We start from the raw sequence: 20,863 nt of genomic DNA on the forward strand, positions 1-20,863 counted from the left end.
CTGGAGCTCTCGTGAAACCTGGTCCGTAAAGTCCTGGACTGGGAGCGTCCTTCTGTGACCAGTGCCTGCCATCCCCAGGAGGCCTGGAGGGACACTCCAGTGTGTCCCGGAGTGAGAGCCAGCAAACAGCTGTGACCCACAGGACCAAGGCGGCCTGGACGTTTTTTGTTAGTTAAGTTTTCTTGGCGCCCAGCCGTGCTCACCGTCCAGGCCTGCCTGTGGCACGGTGGCACACAGGGCGGTGGCGACAGAGACCGTGCGGACGAAAAGCCTAAAACATTTACAGTCTGGTCCCGAGAGAAAACGTGGGCCAAGCCCTGGTCGGGAGCTGAGCTGCCCGCGCGCGGCCGCCGCTCCCTAGGGGGCTGTTTCTGTTTTGATTCGTGAAAATAAAATAAAATGAAACCTGTCGTTCTCGGCCGCCCCCCCTGGTTTTCGGGTGCGGATAAGAGCCAGAGGTGGCCTGTGGCTCCCAGGGCGGCGCATCCCTTGGGGTGTCTGACTCGGCTGGGGCATGACCGCAGCCTCTGTGGGAGAGGGAAGCCTGGGTGTGCGCGCGTGTCTGTTGTATATGATTATTGGTGAGGAGACCAACCGCCTTCCTCCCTCCCTCTCTGTAACAATGTGCTTACTTTTAAAATGTCTCTGGGCAGCCGACGTGTGGTCTCCATGTATGAGTCCATATTGAAACAAAGGCACTTGGGTCCTGGGCTGTATTAGTTTTATGGGTACAAATGGGTAGTTACAAGCTTAAGCCCTTCCTAGTCCCGGGCAGACTGAGGCATTTGGGGCCTCCCGTAAAGGTGCAGGCACAAGGCGCTGAAGATAGAGGCCAAGGAGGTGAGAAACAGGAGAGGGGGAAGTGAGCTAAGGAGAGGACCTCCGTGCCTCCCGGAAGAATGTGGAATGGTGGGAATTAAAAGTGGTGGGGCTGGGATCCTGCGTTCACTTTCAAAGGACCTGTGGGACACAGGTGTGATGAGCTGATCGGGACCTTATGTCCCCGCAGAACTGGGTGAGCGCAGCCAGTTCTGTGCCACACAGGCCTCACCTGGGACACGATTGCATCCCCAGCTCCCAGCAGGGTAGATGCAGAATATGTACTGACGGCTGCTGGCTTCTTTCACGCATCAACACACACTTCTGAGCTCTTTCTAGGTGCCCAGCACTGCTCCAGGCAGACAGAGACCCCGGGAGTTCCCAGCCTAGCAAGGAGTCGGGGAGGGGAACAGACTGAGGGGGAGCTGAAAAAAATAGGTATATGAGTGTCAGGGTCGGGGGCAGACAGGGGCTGGGGTGGGCAGCCCAGGAGTGGTGGCCAGGAGATGTTTATGGAACCCGTCACAGTGCTGATGAGAGATAACCGTTAAGGGACAAAGGAGCGCAGGGCAGGGAGTGGGGTTTGCTGATCAGAGGACAGGCAGGGGGGCTAGGCCTGGTTTGTCCCGGTGCAGGCTTGCCAGCTTGAAGAGTCGCGTGCATGAACCCTGTCCCTGAAAACTCAGGCATTTCCTCCCCTCAGAGACACGTTATCAGCCTGCCCAGAAGCAGCCTGGAGGCGAGGCATTCCAGTTAGATGAGAGGACATCCGGATGATTCAGGTATGACACCAGCCCAGCCCCAGCCCCAGCCCCAGTGACAGCTGGTGGAATTTCCTAGCTGATAACCTTTAAGAAAGAACCCCAGCTGCTGGAATGGGGGTTGTTGCCCTGGAAGAGAGGAGACTTGGGGGAGCCCACTATCTGAAAGGCTTGTCAGGGGGAAAAGGATTAATTTACAATGCAGGATTTTAAGGAGGACATCCACACAGAATGAGTGAAATTAACATTTTCTCTCAGGCTGTTTTTCATTCATTCATGAAACACTCCTAAGTTCCTGACACCAGGCCACGCACTGGAGGTAAAACAGGATAAGAGCAGCGCTCTGTCCTCCAGCTGGTCACCATTTCAGGGCAGAGACAGACAGGTGAACAGGTGAGCCGTCTGCGCAGAGGCAGTTCTGGGTGGGGTGAGGCCTGCAGCCAATACAATGGGAGTTCTCTTTCAGAAAAAGTACTCCAAGTTGTGAATTTAAAATAAGATACAAGCCCTAGGTAAGCGGGTGCCACTGAAGGGAGCGTAAAGCTTCCTTGCGGTGGGCTTGGCCATCCCCGAGTCGGGCTGTGCTCACCCAGTTCTCCGATGAGACAAGGTCCCGGGCAGATCGCCACCTCTCCCACAGCTCACAGTCCAGAGTCCTCCACCCACATGGCTCTAGACGTGTCTCCCAGCAGCCCTCCTTGGTCCCAGGGCCCTCGGATCCCGTCCCTCCCTGTACCTGTGGCCTTGTTTGTGAAGCGGACAAGGGGACGCACAGACACGGGGTGCGGGCGTTCGCAGCTGGCAGCAGTAGGCTTTGCAGCCGCACCTGCGTTGTTACTCATTCTGCAAAGGTCAGGTGCCTGCAGGCGGAAGCCCTCCGGGACGCTCAGAGCCAGCCCTGGTCTACAGCTGGGCTGCGGGGGAGGCAGCCCGGGCCCTGGCTTCTTCAGAGCAGCCTTCCCGGTGGCTCTCTGCTAGCCAGCAGCACGTCCTTCACCCCATGGATAAAGCGGGGCCACAGTTGTAGGGGGTTGAAGAGAATGGGCCCTGGGGTGACCGGACCCGGCAGGCACCCCCGCTGCATCTCTCCAGCTCTCGGGGCGGGGGCAGGTGTTTCGCGGCTCTGGGAGTCCGTTCCCCGTCTGCGAGAAAGGAGGCAGTCACAGCACCTGCCTGCGAGAGGCCGTCGGGTTTAAGGCGATGACTCTGAAGAGCTGGGCGCAGTGCCGGGCCCGTAGTAAGTGCCGCCGACATTACAGGCATGACACCGGTAGTGTCATTTAAGCTGAGCCACTCTGTGGTGGGGGACACAGGTGGGCTGTGAGGGCAGTGGCAGGGCTCCCCCGCGGCTCGATCAGGGACCTACCTATCTGCCTACAGCAGAGACATCACTTCCACAAAAGGGTGGACATTCCAGGGGTAGCTGCTGTGCCCAGGCACAGGGGCCATGACAAGACTAATGTCACAGATACGGAGCCAGGGGAGTCCACCAGGAGCGTGGAAACTTCCCATGTGCTTCTGGGAGCCAAACCCGTAGATGGAGTCACCCTCAAAACACTAATTTTTATTCTAGCCTTGCCTGGCTGACCAACATTTGGGCTTTTACCAGTGACCTTTGTTCCCCAAGGGCGTCCAGTTGTGTCTGTCCACCTTTCAGGGTCCTGTCACTTCTGGCTCCGGGACAGAGTCCAAATTCCATAGCAGGACAGAGGAGCTTCACCACGGCTGCTCTCCCTCCCCACCCCCACCCGCTCTGCAAACCCCAGAGTCCCTCTGAGAGTAACGTGGAGGGTGAGGACTCTAAAGACAGGCGACCTGAGTTTCAGTCACACTTCTGTGCCGTCCTGGGCAGGCCACTGAAGCTCCCTTCACCTGCTGGGCGGACAGCCCCGGGGCTTGCTGTGAGGATCACATCCGTGGCCGGGTGTGGAAGGGCTGCGAAGCCTGCGGGGTCCCCGGCAATCCCTGGCGGCTAGTGTTTTCTGCGATGCCGGGGCTGCGGCCGCCGTGCCGACACCACAGACGCCCCCCGGCCAGGGTCAATGCTGTGACCAGACCAGCCATTGCGGCGCTTGCTGTGACTGTAAGCCTCACCGTAGAAGTAACCATCAGCGAACTTTGAAAAACCCAAAATCAAGATTTATTACTCACGCACAGATCCTGGAGGGTACGTAGTGTACCTTGGGTTAACACAGTGAAGTCACAAATAGGGACCGGATTGAGGTTCTGCTTTTATTAGTGGGGAGAGGGGGGGCCCTATGGTTTCGCTTTGCTGGTGCACTTAAAACAGAAGGGGGGCTGAGGGCCCGGGAAGGGAAAAGCGGAGTCATTACGAACGGGCCCCAGCCAAAGCTTTCTAAAGGGGAACTGCATGGGTGGGGCGGCCCGGCTGTCCATCTAGCCGTTGGCGGGTGGAGTGTTTATTCCAGATGGGTGCCTTTGAAACGGAGGCCTTGGCAGTCGCAAGCCTAATCCGAAAAGCTTGTTGTCAGGTGTTTGCACTGCAGATGCGCAGATACAGAGACGTGGCCGTGACCACAGGTAACGCGTATCTCCTCCCTTCCCCGTAAGTACGGTGACATTCACTTTCAGTGAAGGGACACCTTCCTTCTTCCCGTCCAGTTTGCGCCATCCTTCCGACTCAACTCCAGTGTCGCCTGTGCTGGGAATGCTTCCCCCGCACTGCACCCCACCCTCCTGCCACCTCCCCCCAACACCCGGCGCGTGTCTCGACCCCGCTGCTCGTCCTGTGTGGCCTGCGTGGCGTCTGTTTTCCCTGTTAGACCGGGAGCTCCTGGGTGCGCAGGAGCGTGTGATTCATTCTTCACGGGGGCGTATTGAAACCCCCCCTGTGCCAGGCACAGCTGTGTACCTCCAGGACCAAGGATGAGCATAAGAAGGCAGACACTGTTTGTGGCTTTTCTTGGCCACCCCGAGCCAGCCCCAGCCACGGCTGATAAACCTGTTGGACAGCTACCAGAACCCTCTGCTGGGTGGACATAGGCCTGGGGCCTTGGGGGTTCTTTAGCTCTTTTTCAGCGCCCCAGGCATCACCCAGCCTTCCACGCCTCCTGCAAGCTCTGTCTCCAGCTTTTGGGGAACTGAAAATGGGGGGTTTCATGTCCGGCGCCACGGCGGTGTGGCTCATAGCTCATCCTGGGAGCTGCCGGGGCACCTGCTGTCCATAGGTCCGTAGGTCTCAGGCTCAGCTGACCGCCTTTGCTGGTCTGGACTGTAGGGAGGAGGGGGACAGACATGGAGAACCGAAGCCATCCTGTCTGGCGTCTATTTGGCAAACGATGTCCCCGGGCTGTGCAGGGCAGTGACTCCTCACCGTGTTGCTCAGTGTTCTGCGTGTAAACGCTTGCTCACAGGCACTAAAATCCCCCTCTGAGCTGGGGGCTGGCCCTCAGGGAAAGAGGAAGAGGGAAGGCCTTTGAGGCAGGAGAGACGGATTTGGGGGTAGCATGTCCTGAGGGGCAGGGAGGACCTCTAGCAGCCATGTCTAGGCTGGAACAGAGCCTGGGGCTCCCCTGTGTCTGTCATTGTCAGCATTTAGCTAATTATTAATAACAGAAAAGCGAGCCCCGGGAGCTAGACCTTGAGTTAATGAACGGGGAGCAGAAGCCCGCTTGCCTAGCCAGGAAGCTGCCGCGTCCCACCCGTGGAATTACAGCATTGCCCTGCCAAGGGCATTGACGCCCCTCCCTCCCCCTCGGGGGCTGGATTGCTGGGGGTGCGCAGGAGGACTGCTGGGCCACAGAGGCCTGTCCATCTAACTAGGGGGGTCTAAACCCACCCAGAGCCTGTGAGAACTTGGAAAGTGGAGGGGTCGTTTTGAAAAAGCTTCTGGCCTTTTCCAAGCTAATATAACCCGAGGGGCACAAAGGACCTAGCCCGTGGCCGTGGACACTCCACACCCAGGCTCCAGGAGGGAGCCTGATACCGCAACCGGAAACACACACAGTTAGCTGGCTGCTGGACTGGACTGCATTTTAATATGAGCAGAAACTCTGGGCAGAGGCTCTTGCGTTGGCCCTACTTGAAGACAAGATTGGGCTTTTCGCATGGCAGGACGGATGGAGATGGGACCTTGGAAAGTCGGGGGGGGGAGCCCCCTTAATTTTACCTCATCAGTGACGTTTGCCACCAGACCCCATCCTCCCATGCAGGTCTCAGAAGATTCTTCTTCTCACGACACCACAAGAAGCCCACCCCCACTGATCATAAAGACCATTTGTAAAATCGGGACCTTGGTGAGTCTCTGGGGAAACGTCTATTCCGCCAGCACAAACGAGGATCTTGACAACCCGGGAGTCTGCACTGGCTGACGAAAGCCACCCTGGGATTTACTGGCTTGCAGTTTTCTAAGAAGCAAAGAACCAGGTCTTCATTTATGTTTAGCAGAACAGAGGTTGTTGTAGACATTTGTGTTTGTAGAATACAGAATAGTGTTAAATGAAAAAAAGAAAAAAAAAGCCACTGCTTCGGGCAGCATGTGGGGCCTGCCGCCATGGTGCTGGGGGACCATCTCACAGAGCGAAGCCCAGTGAAATGCGTGAGCCCAGGTGAGGGGGTAGCTGAGGAGGCCCAGGGGGCTCACCCCCCTCTGTGCCCCTTCTTGCTTCCCTGGACCCCAAATCCAGGGCTTGGTGACAACTCCTGACTGCGGACGTCATTTTCTCTTTCTCCGTGAGCTGGGGAAGCGACTGTCTTCCTTTCACCCCCTGACTAAGAACATCTGGCCTGCAGGCAGAAATCAAAGAAGGAACCCATGGGGCAGGCTCAGGGGCGCCCTAACCCCGGGCTGCCCCTGCAGGCGGGCCTGTGCTTGCACTGAGGACGCCCCAAGCCCCGGGCTGCCCCTGCAGGCGGGCCTGTGCTCGGGAAGGGCCCATCTCACGCTTGGCTTATTCCTTGATTGAGTTAACGAATCCAGATTGTGGTGCCCCGCAGTGTCAGGCAGGGTTCAGAGAGCTGGGGGCTTCAGTAACTAACAAGGGCAACCCCTCCTAAAACCTGCATCGTGTTGGGGGGACTTCTGATAAACTTCTGAGTTGAGGGATAGGTCCAAGAATTTGTGCAACAGGAGGATGAGAACTGCTGAGCAATGGGGTGGGAGCGGGGGGCGGGGGGGGGGGGCACAGGATTTGTGACTGTCACGAGGGTCACGGGCTGGCCACACGCAGAGGACAGGTGAGCAGAGACTTGGAGGGCTTGAGGGCATGACCCACGTGGGTGCCTGAGGGGACAGCCATTGCCAAGCCCTCAGGTGGGAGCAGTGAGCCTGGGGGATCAGCTGCAGACCATTTGGGGAGCCCTGCAGAGAGAGTGGGAGGGCCAGCAGACAGATGGGCAGGGAGGAAGCGGCCGCTTGTCGGGTCTCCTTGGCCTTTGGGGGACCCCGCCTCCTGTGGCTAACTCCCTAACACCTCCAATCCCTTAGCTTCCCTTCCTTGCTCCCATCACTGGGTCTGAAGCTTCTCCTCTGGGAACCCCTGATATGCCACGGTGACCTCTGGCCTCACATTCCCAGCTTCGGATAGAACTTAGTCCACCTGCCAGGCTAAGACCCCTCTGGGCCTTGCCATCTCTGTCTGCCCATGGGGGCCGCTGGCTGGCCCCAGCTCCATGACCTCCTTCCCTTGCTCAGGAGCACCACCTCGAATGCGAGCTCTTCTGCAGGACACTTCGTCCTGTCTCCAAGGGGACTGATCTTTCTCCTGCATCAGAACCCTCTCTCGTGCTCTGGGTCCCTCGGTCATTCCCCCAGCTCCCCCCTCAACCCCACTCTGCTCCAGGGAGCCTCAGTGCACCCCAGTCGCTCCTCAGCCTCAGAATTTCATCCAGCGGCCCCTCTTGTGAGCGGCCACTGACCTCATCTCGCGCGGTATTGCAAGTCCAGGAAGCCAGGCCGGGCCGTGTCCACCCTAGGGGCCAGGGCAACTCGATTTCCTGACCTTGTCCTGTGATTGCAGAGTTAGACAGTGGTTTCTCTGCTGCCTCAGAGCCCCAGCCCTCTGCTTCTCTCGGAAACATAATTGTATCTCAGGAGCCCACAGCAACCAGGGCCCGTGCCACGTAGCGGGTGCCGTTTTGTATGGAGACGGATGTCTGGACGAAAAGGAAGACATTAGCTGGTGGAAGCCAACTGTACAATTAGCCAAGCCCTTTAATGAGGACTCCACGTGGACTTGGTGGCTCTGGGAGGTGGGGGAGCTTTAAAAGTCTTCATCAACTCTTTTTATCTTCCTGCCCCTTGATCTAGAACAATCTGCAGGAGCCCAGATCTTGGGTGCTGGCTGGGGAGTGAGTGGTAGGACAGTGGCCAGCAAAGGAGGGGTAGGGATTGTGGTGTCCAGAAGACTCCAGGGCTGGGAGAGCTGTCATGTCTGCAAAGTGGGGGATTGATGGGGTCTTCCGCTCAAGAGTTTGCCAAAATGCAGGCCAACTCAAGATCAGCTGGGGGTGGAGTGGCTCAGCCACTCCCAGGCTGGGTGACCTTGGACAGGTGCACCTCTGTGTGTTTCAGGTTTTTATCTGTAAAACTGGGATGATAACATATCACTCAGTCCTCATTACAAACAGATATATTTTGGGTGCTCATAACCGTTTATCGGGGGGTGGGGGTGGGGTGGGCGCAGGCTGGGTCCTCTGCAGGCCTTTAAGGAGGTGCTGGGATCCATGAGCATTGACACAGGTCAGGACAGGGGGCTGGCCATGCTGACCTCCACCTATGACATGACTCTTCCAAGTGCTTCACATAAACTTCTGAACCATCGACACAATGCCCCTGGGAGGTCGGGGTTTGTTTCAGCACACTGTCCCCACTTTACAAAAGAGGGAAAAGGCACAGAGAGGTTAAGAGACTCTCCCAAGGGTGCCCAGCAAAGAGTTGGCAGAGTAGGATTAGACTTGGGCAACTTGGCTCTGAGATCCGCAGTGCTTAACCACTGGGCTTACAGTCTGTTGGTATGGAGGGAGCAACAGCATCTATGTGGTTGTTTCCATGGGACGGGGGGCTGGGACAGAGGCGTGCACCGGGGCGGGGCTGGGTCTGCCTGTTTTTTGGGGGAGTGCCAAGTAGACCTCACAGCCTGGGCTCTGTGCTGTTTGGAGGACTGAGCAACCCTGACGCAGGACAGCTGAGCTCCACCCTCTCCCCAGGAGGCCTTGCAGCCTCTCTCTAGCTTGGTCCACCCCCCACTCCCCCCAGGAGGCCCCTGCCGCTTTCTGGGGCCCCTGGAGCAGGAGGGAGCAACGGAGCTGGGTGGGGGCAGGGCACAAACCCATCTGTTTGGAATTAGACACGATTGAGCACCGTTGGCCAGAAGCCGGCTCCGTGAAGCCAGAAAGCAGAGTTTGGAAGCATGCCGCCAAATGTCTAAGCACAGCTGACCGTCCTCTGGAGAGTCCATCCTGGTCTCTTCCTGCCAGCTCCTTCCGCAGCACCTTCAGCAGACTCCGCTGGGGGCAGGCTCTGTCCTTGCTTGCCCCGTGACGATGGCAGGAGGGAGCCGGTGCCTTGGGGTCACATCCCGAGAGGACAAAGGGGACCCAACCATAGTAGAATCTGTCATGTGCTAACGGGGATCCAGAGCTTACCGTTCCAGCCCTGGGGTCAGTATTAGGGTTGCCTCCAGTTTGCTGATGAACCCCCCTGGGCTCCTGGGGGTTCACCAACAAGACCCCACAATCACCAGTGACTCTGAGGGGATTTGAACCCAGGCTTTCTGGATGCCAGCTGTGATTTCTCATTAAACGCAGCCCTGGGGAGAGCGCTAGAGAAGGTTTTAGGGGTGCCACCCTTTTTTAGGTTTCTTAAATGATAGTTTTATTTTTTGATCGGAAAGGGAGCCATGACCCCTGGAGACAACCCTGAAAAGAAAGAGAAGTGTAAAGACCTAGGGCGGGGGCAGAGAGGGGGGATCCCACATAAACACCCCTCCCAGGAAGTACTTATCTTAGCACTTTAGGGTACTTCCTGCCGCTGTACTTTGGTTCCTATTTTGCTAAAACTAGTTCTGGTCTGATATTATCGCCTTGTTTTTTTCCTATTTAACCGTGCAGCGGAGGCTTCCTGTGCTCTTCTTCATGAGCGTTATTAATGAGGCAGGCTTTCTGGTCACCTAACTGAGCATTGGAACGCACCGCGATGCACTTAATAAGGTCCTTGCGGTGGGGCCTGTGGGAGCCCTCCGGCATTTTGCTACTAAAAATGGGAGCCCTCTTTGGGCAGCACCCTCGGTCTGCATGTCTGCGTGCGGAGCCCGTCTGGAAAAGAGTCCTGGACGGGGAAGGGCAGGTGAGGCAGAGCACGCGAGGCTTTGGGCGCCCACAGGGCTGGCATTTTGTGAGGGCTCCTGGGGGTGGGGGGGCAGGGCTGGCGGGAACAAAGCCTCCTCTACGGGGGGCGCATGTTTCTGCCCAAAGGGGATCAGAACCCATTTTCTGTGACTCAGAAGAAGGGCACGGGGTGGGTCAGACTCAACATCTTTTCTTTTTCTTAAAAAATTGTACCATTCTATAATACTCCTCTGTATTGTGTGTTCACCACCCCACGTCGGGTCTCCTTCCGTCCCCGTTAACTTCCCCTACACAGGTTTCTCCCATCCCCGACGCCCCCCCCCCCCCGCCCCGGTAACCACCAGGCTGTTGTCTGTGTCTCTGAGGTTTTTTTTTCTCATAATCCCTTCACCTTTGCACCCAGCCCCACAATCCCCCTCCCCTCCGGCAGCCGTCAGTCTGTCCTCTGTGCCTACGATGCTGTTTCTATTCTGTTTCGGACATCTTGTCTTGATGCCTTTGAAGATGCTCTGGGGGGCCTTGATCTAGCTTTAGTCTCCCCTGGAGCTGCCGCACCTGGCAGGACTCGGGAGTCAGAGGTGCCGGGCTGCAGGCGGCCACCTCCAGCAGGAGATCCTCGCGCAGTGTGTCCACATCATGGCGCGGGCGGGCGGGCGGGCAGCCTCCCTCTGTCCCCTCTCTTTGCCCGTGGTGCAGGCACTTCCGTGGGGATTCTCTCTGGAGCCTGCGGTGTAAGCTGCCTTCCTCCGTTTGGCTCCCACCTGTCGCCCTGCTGCGTGGGGCGGGACCTGGCCCCGAGCGGGTGCTCAGCAGATGCGTGCTGAGTGAATGAATGGTGAACGGGCGAGGTGTAAACCCCCTCCAAAGCATGATCGTTAGACGTTGCAGCCTCAGACCACCTTGAGGCTGAGTTCTTCACATGTGCCTGGCATGTGACCGGGACGGTTCCCCACAGAGGTGGCCCTCTTGGCTTCCTGCGTGTCTCCTGACTCCCACCACCTTGTCATTATAACAGAAACATTTCCCCATGTTTTTTAAAAAGTTCTTTGTGACCCAGAATTTTTCTATCTTTAACATATACAAGAACATTCTGGAATGTGTTGGACACTCTCCTTGGTCCTTTGGATGGCTGCAGTGTTCACCTGAGAGAGGAATTGCTGGGGCATTGTCACGAGCAATGTAGTCTTTCCCATAATTCAGCCGGGCAACTGCTCAGCTCGCTGCCTGCTGAGCCGCGCGGCACCGAGGCACGGACCAGAGTCACACACAGTAATGACGCTGTTCTCTCGGCTTCTATTGATGCAGGTTCACGCAAAGAGAACATCAATATGCATTCCTATCCTACTCACACTCTAACAATCTAAGAGAATTGTAACACACACACACACACACACACACACACACACACAGCAATCAGTGGGGAATAACGAACCTGAGTCCCAGAGTCTCAGTCTGTGGCTCCGGGAGGCAGCACAGTGGGCAAGGGATTCGTCAGCGTCTTGCAAGGAAGGATCTCCGGAGCCAGGTGGGCAGTGGGGCAGGTGAAGTCCTCTGTCCAGCAGGGCAGAGCCTCCGGCGGCCGATGCCAAGGGAGGTCAGCGTGGCCTGGAGCTGCGCTCTGGTGTGTGGGGCTCGGCTGTCTCAGCGGTGGTCTGGAGCCTGCCTCAGTTATACCTTGAAAACAGTGTATTCCACCCTTCTGGGTCTCTCTTCTTCTTCTTTTTATTTTTTAGGTATATTTTATTGATTATGTTGTTATGTTTGCTTCCCTCTGCCCAGTAACCCCCTTCCCTCCAGCAATCCCACACACCCTTAGTTCAGTCCATGGTTTGTGTATATAAATTCTTTGGCTTCACCCTTTCCTATATTATTCTTAACTCCCCCCTGTCTATTTTGTACCAACCAATTGTGCTTCTTAATCCCTGCACCATTTCCCCATTTCTCCCCTTCCCCCTCCCAGCTGATAAACCACCAAATGATCCCCATACCTAGGATTCTGTTCCTATTCTGGTTTGCTTAGTTGGATTTTGTTTTTATTTTTTAGATTCAGTTGTTGATAATTGTGAGTTTGTTGTCATTTTAGTGTTCATAGTTTTGATCTTCTTTTTCTTAAGTAAGTCCCTTTGACATTTCATATAAGAATGGCTTGGTGACGATGAGCTCCTTTAGCATCACCTTATCTGGGAAGCACTTCATCTGCCCTTCCATTCTAGATGATAGCTTTGCTGGATAGAGTAATCTTGGTTGTAGGTCCTTGCTTTTCATCACCTTGAATACTTCTTGCCAGTCCCTTCTTGCCTGCAAAGTTTCTTTTGAGAAATCAGCTGACAGTCTTACAGGCACCCCTTTGTAGGTAACTCTCTGCTTTTCTCTTGCTGCTTTTAAGATTGTCTCTTTATCTTGAACCTTTGGCATTTTAATTATGATGTGAGTTGGTGTGGTCCCTTTTGGGTCTAGCTTGTTTGGGACTCTCTGTGCTTCCTAGACTTGTATGTCTATTTCCTTTACCAAATTTGGGAAGTTTTCCTTCATGATTTTTCCACATAAGCTTTCAATTTCTTGCTCTTCCTCTTCTCCTTCTGGCACCCCTATGGTTCAGATGTTGGCATGTTTAAAGTTGTCCCAGAGGTTCCTAAGCCTCTCCTCATTTTTTTCAATTCTTCTTTCCTCATTCTGTACTGGTTGACTGTTTGTTTTCTTCCTTATATTCCAAATCATTGATTTGAACCTCAGGTTCCTTCTCTTCACCATTGGTTTTGTGTGGATTTTCCTTCATTTCATTTAGCATAGCCTTCACTTCTTCCCTTATGCATTTGCCATACTTAAGCATATCTGTCAAGTCTGTGAGCATCTTCATCACCAGTGTTTGGAATTCTGCATCTGTTAGGTTGGCTCTCTCCTTGTTTGTTAGGTTGGCTATCTCCTCGTCACTCAGTTCTCCCACTGGAACCTTGATCTGTTCCCCCTGTTGGGCCATACTTCTCTGTCTCCTCATCTTGACAGGCTCCTGTGTGTGTTTGCCTCTGTGTCTTAGGTAGAGCTGTCACACCTGTTATGTTGTAAGGGGCGGAGCCTTAGGGATTTGTCAGTACAGGGAGACCCATTTCACCACGTTGTGGTGCTATATGTGGGGGAGGCGTCTGAGAGGGAACAATGCCACTTGCTCAGCACTTCCAGATGGGACTGGTGCCTCTCTCTAGCTGTTGCCCTGGCCGTTGTTCCCAGAGTGGGTGGGTCTGCGGACATTCTAGGACGGTGGGGGCCCTTTAAAAAGCGGACTCTGCTGAGAGATTGGCAGTTTCTTCCTCCACCCCAACCCCCACTGTTTGCACAGTCAGAACCAATGAGGCTTTATTTCACCCGGCGCTGAGACTGTGAGCTCTGCGGTCTGGTCTGGTGCTGGGAGCGCTACCCAGGTGTCCCTCCCTCGCTTTTAAAATGTGTGAACGAGCTTTCCACAAGCCTGTTGCTGCCGCCGCTGCTGCTGCTGCCACCACACTACGTCCTGTCCACCCTGGCTCTGCCCCTCCTACCTATCTGGATGAGTATTTCTTCCTTATCTCTTTGTTTGTCAGACTTTCATGCAGCTTGATTTTCTGGAACTTCTAGTTGTCTCTAGTTTTGAGGTAGTTGTAGTCCTTCTTAGCTGTGGAGGGAGACCCGGCATGTCTGTCTAGGCCTCGCCCTTCTGAGTCTCTGGACAAGCGTCTGATGCCAAGTGGGGGGTTTCCCCAGGACCTATGGGTGGTCCCGCTCTGCAGGCATGGCTCTTCCTATCACGTATGCAGATATCTTAGGTGTGTCTCCTTGCCAGATATGTCTAGCATAACTTAGATAGTTTCTCTCTTGAACCAAAGTGTCATGGATGACTGGTTGACATGAGTGACTCCATTTTGTTTTATATACTTCATGCTATTTTGATGGGACCAATGCCATTTTATTGATCCTCTTCACCACAGGCATAGAGTGTGCCTCTGTGTAACTTGTCCCAGTACTGCCCGGTCATTCCCAAGAGCATCTGACTAGTCCCCATTCCCATTAATAGGGCGGGAGCTTCCATGTCTGCAAAACCCTCCGACACTTGGCCTCACAGGGGCTGAGCATTTATGCCAGGCTAATAGTTGTGAAACGATGTCTCGTCCTGTTTTTGTGTTTCTCTGATTGCTAATGTGGCCCAGTCCTCTGTGCCTCCCCCAGCCTCAGCCTGACCCCTCCCCGACCGCGGGTTCACACTCTTTTGCTGGCCTCTTTGCTCCCCAGGCCGCTCACCTAGAATAGCAGGCTGAGGTCGGGATGGCAAACCCAGCTGCGGAGGCTGGGACCAAGACTGCCCCAGCACCGCCAGGCTGTGCCACTTCACCTGAGGGCTCTCGATCTCTGAGCCGCAGAGTTCTCACCTGCAAATCAGAGATTAAACTTGAGAATTGGGTGAGACCATTTATGCGGAGTGTTGGCACTTAGTATGGCTGAGCAGTGGTAGCTGTCAGGAGTTAGGGCCCTTGCCATCCTGCTTTGTCACGATCTCTTTGTCTGGAAGGACCCCGGGGCGGGGGTGGGGTGGGGGCTGCTTCCCGCACCTCTTTCTGTCTTCAGCTCCCAGGGGTACTGGGCAAACAGCCCTTGAACAAATCGTGTGAGCCTCACTGGGGGAGAGTGAAGTGTCAAATGATGGGTTGGCCTCGATGCCTTCCAACCTGAAATTCTATGATCAGGAAATTACCCAGGAAAAAGTTCTCCTGGCTGGGTCCTTTCTAAGGTTTCTCGATGGGACTTCATTACACACTGCAGGTAATTGTAGGAGGCTTCACTGGCAGAGAGCTCTGCGTGGCCTGATGGCTGCTGGGTGCATTTGGGGGGCTATCATCTTTCCGCTGTCCAGGCGATCGGAGTCCTGGTGGAGGCGGGGCCTCTACCTTCAGCTGGGTGGTGGGAAGCAGCTCTGGGGGACCCAGCCTCAAGCTGGTGGCCCTTTATCACCTGGATGAATAACATCCAGAAAGTCATGGAAAACAGGAGCAGAGGAGACCTTTAGGATATCCAGTCCAGGGGATCACAGTTTCCTATGCCCACAGGGGCCACATGGGGAATACCAATGGATAAAGAGGTCTGGGTAAGGCAATAGGGAGTAGTGGGGCCTGGGGCAAACTAAAAATCTGACTACATTTTAATAAAGGAGATGACCACTGCTCAGCTCCAGGAAATTGTCGCTATGGGGAATGTGAGCCCAGGGTTCCTGGACCATCCCTTCTTTTATGAAGGGAAGCCAGAGTCCAGATAGTGGTGAAGTTTTCTGATTTTTAAAAGTTACAGCTAATTTAAAGTTTGGCCAATTGCAGTATGCCACAGACAAAACATCCCATGAGGCAACGGTTTCCATATCCACCGATATAGCGCAACATTGGGCAGATTGGGAACCCAAGGCTCAGAATTTAGGGACTTGCCAAAAATCACCAGAGATGTAGTGACCCCGAGGGAAGTGAAGCATGGTCCTCTGTGGCTTAGTCTGAACATGTTGTCCACCACCCTGATGGGCTCCTCACCGCCACCTTTTCCCAAGGTAGGAACAGAAGCCCAGAGAAGGAAAAAGACTTGCTCCAAGTCACACAGCTTGTAATAGCCGAGTCCGGCATCAGGCTGGGGCTTTGGGGCCCTCCACTATGGGACTCTGCAGCCACTGTGCTGCCTGAAATGACCCTGGAATAGCTCCCCTAAAAGCCTGACCGGGAACTTGGCACAGGCCAAGTCCTGACTCGCTGCCAATCTGCAGAAAACAGCTCCCGCACCCGTGGACAGGAAGCTACGGCTGCCCAGGGAGATCCGTTGGTGTGTTTGCTGAGCTAACACTTTCAGCCCTGAGGGTTGCCTGGCAACCTGGATTCAGGTCCTGACTGTGCCTTCTCCCTGCGGTGTAACCTTGGACAGATGACATCGCCTCTCTGGGCTCACCTGCACAGGGGCTGACACTAAGGGCACCTGATACAAGGTTCTTTGGAAGATCAACTGGCTTAATCCACAAACGTGTTTGAAACAATGCCCCTATAAGTACTTAATAAACGTTAGCTTTTGTTTGTAATGGGCCAGGTACATAGTAGGTGTTCAGTAAGGACAGTCACCTTTCTGTGCTACGTCTTGCTACTCTCCCAAGAGACACTCATTTCACGGGTCTCTACTTCCCCATGCACCTTCAAGGAAAGCCCCAAGGCCAGGGGTAACCTTCCTTTTTCGTCCTCAGTCAGCTGTGGCTTGCTTTGAATCTTCCGAATGTGTTTGTCTGAGATGAGTAGTTACTGCCCAAACGTGCAAGTGTATCCGAGGGACTGATTTCGGGCGCTCGATGATGACGCCGGAGTTTGAAAGGGGGAAGCTGACAAGGGTTTCCTTTCTCTGCCCTTGATCGTCTGTGGTTATGGCCGCTTCTGTTTGTCACTCCAAGTCCTGTTCAAAAGGGCCGCCAGTTACTCTCGTGACTCACACAGTGTGAGGATTTAGGAAGAAAGAACTGGAGAGTGATCTCCATCCCTGTCCTTCCCCGATGATGGGCTTGGTCCTGCGTCCCCTTGACGCTCCAGCTGTGGGGGCCGCCCCGGAGCCGAGGGCCGCTGAGCCCAGGCGCAGGACGCCGTCGGGAAGGAATGAGAAGTCCGACACTGGGCCCAGGATGTGCCGAGGGCGTCAGCCACCTTGTAGCCACTCTCAGGGACCCGAGTGCCCGTACTTCCCAGAGGAGGAGAGGGAGGCTCCCAGTGCTTTCCGAATTGGCGATGCATTGCCTGGCAGGGAAGTGTCAGAGCCTGCAGCTGCCTACGAAGAGCAGGGAGCCTCCAACAGCCTGGGCCTGCCTCAGGTCCCCTGGCGTTACGTCTGGCAGGTCTTCCCCACGCCTCCTGCAGCCCACGTGCTGTTTCATGTGCAATACAGTGACGGCCCGTGGAGTCTTCACTGGCCCACGTCTGATGGGCGCCTTCACGCGAAAGCCCAGGGACACACTTTGGGAGGTGGAGCTGCTGTTCCAAAGGCCACTGATTGGTTTATTGACGAGTCTTAATCTCGGACACTGAGATACCCGACTGTGAGAGGGGGTCTCGGCCTGGAAGCTCCAGTGGGAACAGGTGTGCGACAGGTTCCCCAAGGACAGACCGAGGAGTCTGTCACCTTTGCTACTTTGTTGGGTGACAAGTCACTGTCCCCCTGGGGTGGCAGGATCAGGTCCTGCTTCCCTCTCTGACCTCACTGGTAAAAGTATCCTTTTGACGTGGCAGGCTCTCCCTGCACTGGCCTTTGGGCTGAAGACGCGCTCATGGCTGCCTGGTGACTTTACACTGACTGAGCCTCGGCCTGAACTTGGTCCCTTGCCCCGGCTGTGCTTGGCTGGCTCACGGGGGCCCCCGGTGCTGCCTCCCCTGTCACTCACTGTCATGCAGGATGCACACGGCTCTGTTTGATGTGATCACGGTTGTAGCCCCAGCATCCCCATCAGGGCCTGGTACATTCTGGTCCCCAGTGAGTCTTTGCTAAATGATCAGTGACTTCTGGTTGTTCGTTCTAAAGCCAACAAGTCTGGACCAGGCGGTTGAAGAGGCTTTCTGTTCTCGAAAAGCTTCTCCGAGCTCGAGAGCACGTCCCTTCCTGGGGGTCGCGCCTCAGGCCAGCCTCACGCAGGGGTCTCGGTTCCTCCCGCCAGAGACTGACGCAGGGATTCGGGTGTGTGTAGTTCTGAAGTGCCGCACAGGAGGGGGGCCTTGGGGAGGGCAGGGGCAGGGCAGGAGCTGAGCAAGGACATGCTCCCAGCTGGACCCGACCTTTACCCTGACCCCACGGGGACCCTGGGGTGCAAAGTACACCCGCCACAGAGCTGGTTCCACACTGAGGCAAAGGGGGCCTCCTATAGCCCCAGGTCTCTCAGTCACTGGGGCCTGCCCGGGGTGGAGGGAGCCACGAGAGGGCCACCTCCCAGGCGAGGCATCTGCTGTCTGGCTGGGGCAAGCCTCGCAGCCAGGGGCAGCAGCTAGGAGCTGCTAGCAGCCAACAGCCATAGCGGCTGAGGGGTGGTGGCCCAGCCTAGAAAAGGCCATTGGGCTGAGTGCCCACACCGTCCCCTCTGCAGTGACCTGGCGTTTTCCAGGTAGCCTGACCCCCCGTTCCACACACACACTAAGAGAGGAAAACCTGAACCTTACCTTTGCAGGTGAAGTGACTCCTAGGGTAACCTGCTACCTAAGGCAAGTCCAGTGCCTCTCGGTTACCAGCCCCCCCTCCCCGCCCCCACTGTGCCACAGCGGGGTAGGCTGCTCAGCCATGAGTGACAGGCTGATGGTCCCCTAGCCACTGCATCCACTGCCCCGAGGCTCACCTGCTGTTAGGTGTGCGGGACTATGCCCCACCAAAGCTTCCCTGTATGTGGCAGGAGAACATGAGCAGAGGATACACGTTGCATGTTCTGGAAAGGACGTACTTTGAACTCAACTGCATTATGATTTTTAAAATCCCCCTACGTGCTCCTTTCACCGAGACCAGAGGCAGGCCAGGCCCGTGCTGGGCTCCCTCCGGCTGCCCGGGCGGCCCCTGTGTAATACTAGCGTCCACGGGCCTCGGTCCATCATCCATTATTGACGGGCAGAGGTCAGCGAGCTCAGGTGGGAGGGACAGAAAGAAGCCCAGGCGTCTTGAGCATTTAGAAAGTTCTTTTCACCCCCACCCCCCAGGGGGGAAGGCATTTTGCACAACTCACAGGTAACAAGAGCCAGGACAGCATGTGGCTGAAGCTGCTGCAAGCCCACAGGGTAATGTTAATACCAAGGGTGTGTTTACTTTTGTCATTGTCCTTTAGGGTGGGTCCCCACTCAGCATGCAGGAAAAAAGCTAGAACAACAATAACACACGCCTAATTCTCAGCTGTTTCCTGCCAACGAGAACATTCCTGAGTCAGAGCCACCCCCACCCCAAGTGCTGGGACTTGCCATCAGCCCACATGCACATGTCATGGGGGCAGGGTGGCTTGGACTTGACCGACAGGCTTCCAGCCGCCTTCTGGCACTCAGCTCCCCTAGGACGTCACCAGGCTCCCCCACTGTCTGACCGTAGCTCAGTCCTCTGTCCCACAGGGAGCTGGAGCGACCTGGGGCATTACTGTGAGGTTTAGGGGCTTAACCCAGAGCCTGTGAGGGAGGGAATCTCAGAATTAGAGCGCCCTGTTCTCTGCTCTTCTCTCTCTCGAACAGGAAGTGGTCTGAAAGATCACACAGTGCAGGGCTTTAACAGTTTGCTGCTCGGAGCCTGACGGTCCCCTGACTCCCACCCAGGTGACTGCTGCTCTCTCCTCCCCCAGTGGTTCGATGGCTCTGTCATTCCACATGAGCCCCTCGTATCTGCTGTGTGTGTCCGAGCTGAGCGTGTTGCAGGCACTCTCTGGTCAGACCTTCACGCCCTCTCCCTGCCGTAAGTCTAAGCATTTTTTCCCCCTGTTTTTTTCAGATGAAGAAACGGAGGCTCAGAGAGGTTAAGGAACTCCCCCGAGGTCACACAGCTGGTAAGTGGCAGAGCTGGGATTTGAGGCCAGCTCTCTTGGGCTCCAGAACCAGGGCTCTTAACTGCCTTGCTTTGTCTGCCTTCCACCGTGTGTGGAAATGATTGTCCCCTTTTTACCCAAGTGTGGGGGCCTGGGACTTGGTGACTGTTGGGTCTCCCTGTGCCTCCTACAGCACCCAGGTCACAGGGGGCTCTGCATAGCACTAGGAGGTGTAGAAGGAAATCCTGTCTTAAGCCCATGTGATCGGGCAGCGCTCAGGGAATGGCATGTTCATCTCATCATCAGAAAGTTCTGGTTAACTGAGGGTTTCCCCTTTTTACTGCATTTAATGCATCGAGTCACCAACACGGACAACGTGAGAAACACATTCTGCCCCGATGATAAAGATGGCATTCTCCGTGTGCAGCATGTACCTACAGGCTGTTTTGAAGATGGATGATTCATTCATGGTGATTCAGAAAGTAGGACCCTTGACTTAGTGGTAGGAAGGCGGGCAGGGAGGCGGTACAGGTGGGGTCCAGCATGGGGACCCCACCCCACATCCAGTGAGACGCCCGCCAGGGGCTGACTCCCGCATCAGCCTCTCATCGGCGCTTCACATGCTTCTGACGGTATTTGGGTGCGCCTGCCTCGCATGTCCCCTCTCTCCCGTGACCAGGAGTGCCTGCATCCCATTTCTGTCTTTGAAACCCACTCTTCTTTTCGAAAGATTTCTTAGAAGCTGTTTTTTGAGAAATCTTTGAAAATGAAGCAGCCCCACCTAGTGACGTGGCTACAGATCAACTGCCTGATTGGGTCTCTGAAGTCTCCAGAGACGCCTCGTGGGACAGGGGCTGGAAGTGGGTGCATCTGTTAGGGGCTTTGGTTTTCAGACCACCCTGGGTGGTGAGGAGGCCCGGTAGCTGGGCTTGGGGTCCCCGCTGCCGCTTCAGCTGGGACAGCTCAGCTTCAGCCTCTGCTTTCGGCCTGAGCGTCAGGGCGAGTTTCAAGAACACTTGAATACCACAATCTAACGGCACATGTTGTTGCCCAGAAACCCTGAACGCAGGTTCTAGGTGTGGCCCTGCCAGACCGCAGCGTGTGGACTGGGCCAGCCCCTTCCCTTCGCTGGGCCTCAGTTTGCTTATCTGTACAGTGGGCTCAGGAGCAAGCAGAGCCACGGCCCCACAGCCCCCGTGCAGCCTTTGATGATGCTCATGCAGATTCTCTTTTTTTTTCATTTTAGAGAGAGAGAGGGAGAGAGAGAGAGGAACATGGATTCGTTGCTCCATGAGTTTATGTATTTGTTGTTTCTTGTACGTGCCCTGACCGGGGATTGAACCTGCAACCTTGGCACATTGGGGCGATGCTCCAACCAACTGAGCTAGCCGGCCAGGGCCTCACACAGGTTCTTTCGTTGGCAAGGCAGAGCCATTGGAACAGGGAAGTGGGAAGGGGGTGGGTGATATTT

General features: G+C 55.5%; 1 protein-coding gene across 8 annotated transcripts in view; it reads left to right on the top strand.

Moving 5' to 3' along the window:
• ST3GAL1 (ST3 beta-galactoside alpha-2,3-sialyltransferase 1) overlaps positions 1-20,863 on the top strand; it is a 58,172-nt gene that overhangs the window by 15,864 nt on the left and 21,445 nt on the right. For 4 of the 8 annotated variants that reach the window (XM_090283333.1, XM_090283338.1, XM_090283336.1 and 1 more), the window contains one exon: positions 19,359-19,413. The gene's annotated coding sequence lies outside the window, so the exon portion shown is untranslated. Of the gene's footprint in view, positions 1-1,522; positions 1,602-1,838; positions 1,974-9,628; positions 9,886-19,164; positions 19,187-19,358; positions 19,414-20,863 lie in introns of those variants that run through there. The other 4 variants (XM_090283334.1, XM_090283335.1, XM_090283339.1 and 1 more) reach the window with 4 other exon arrangements.

Source organism: Furipterus horrens, unplaced genomic scaffold (genome assembly GCF_987537825.1).
Source record: "Furipterus horrens unplaced genomic scaffold, mFurHor1.1.pri manual_scaffold_7, whole genome shotgun sequence".
Classification (NCBI taxonomy): Eukaryota; Metazoa; Chordata; class Mammalia; order Chiroptera; family Furipteridae; genus Furipterus; species Furipterus horrens.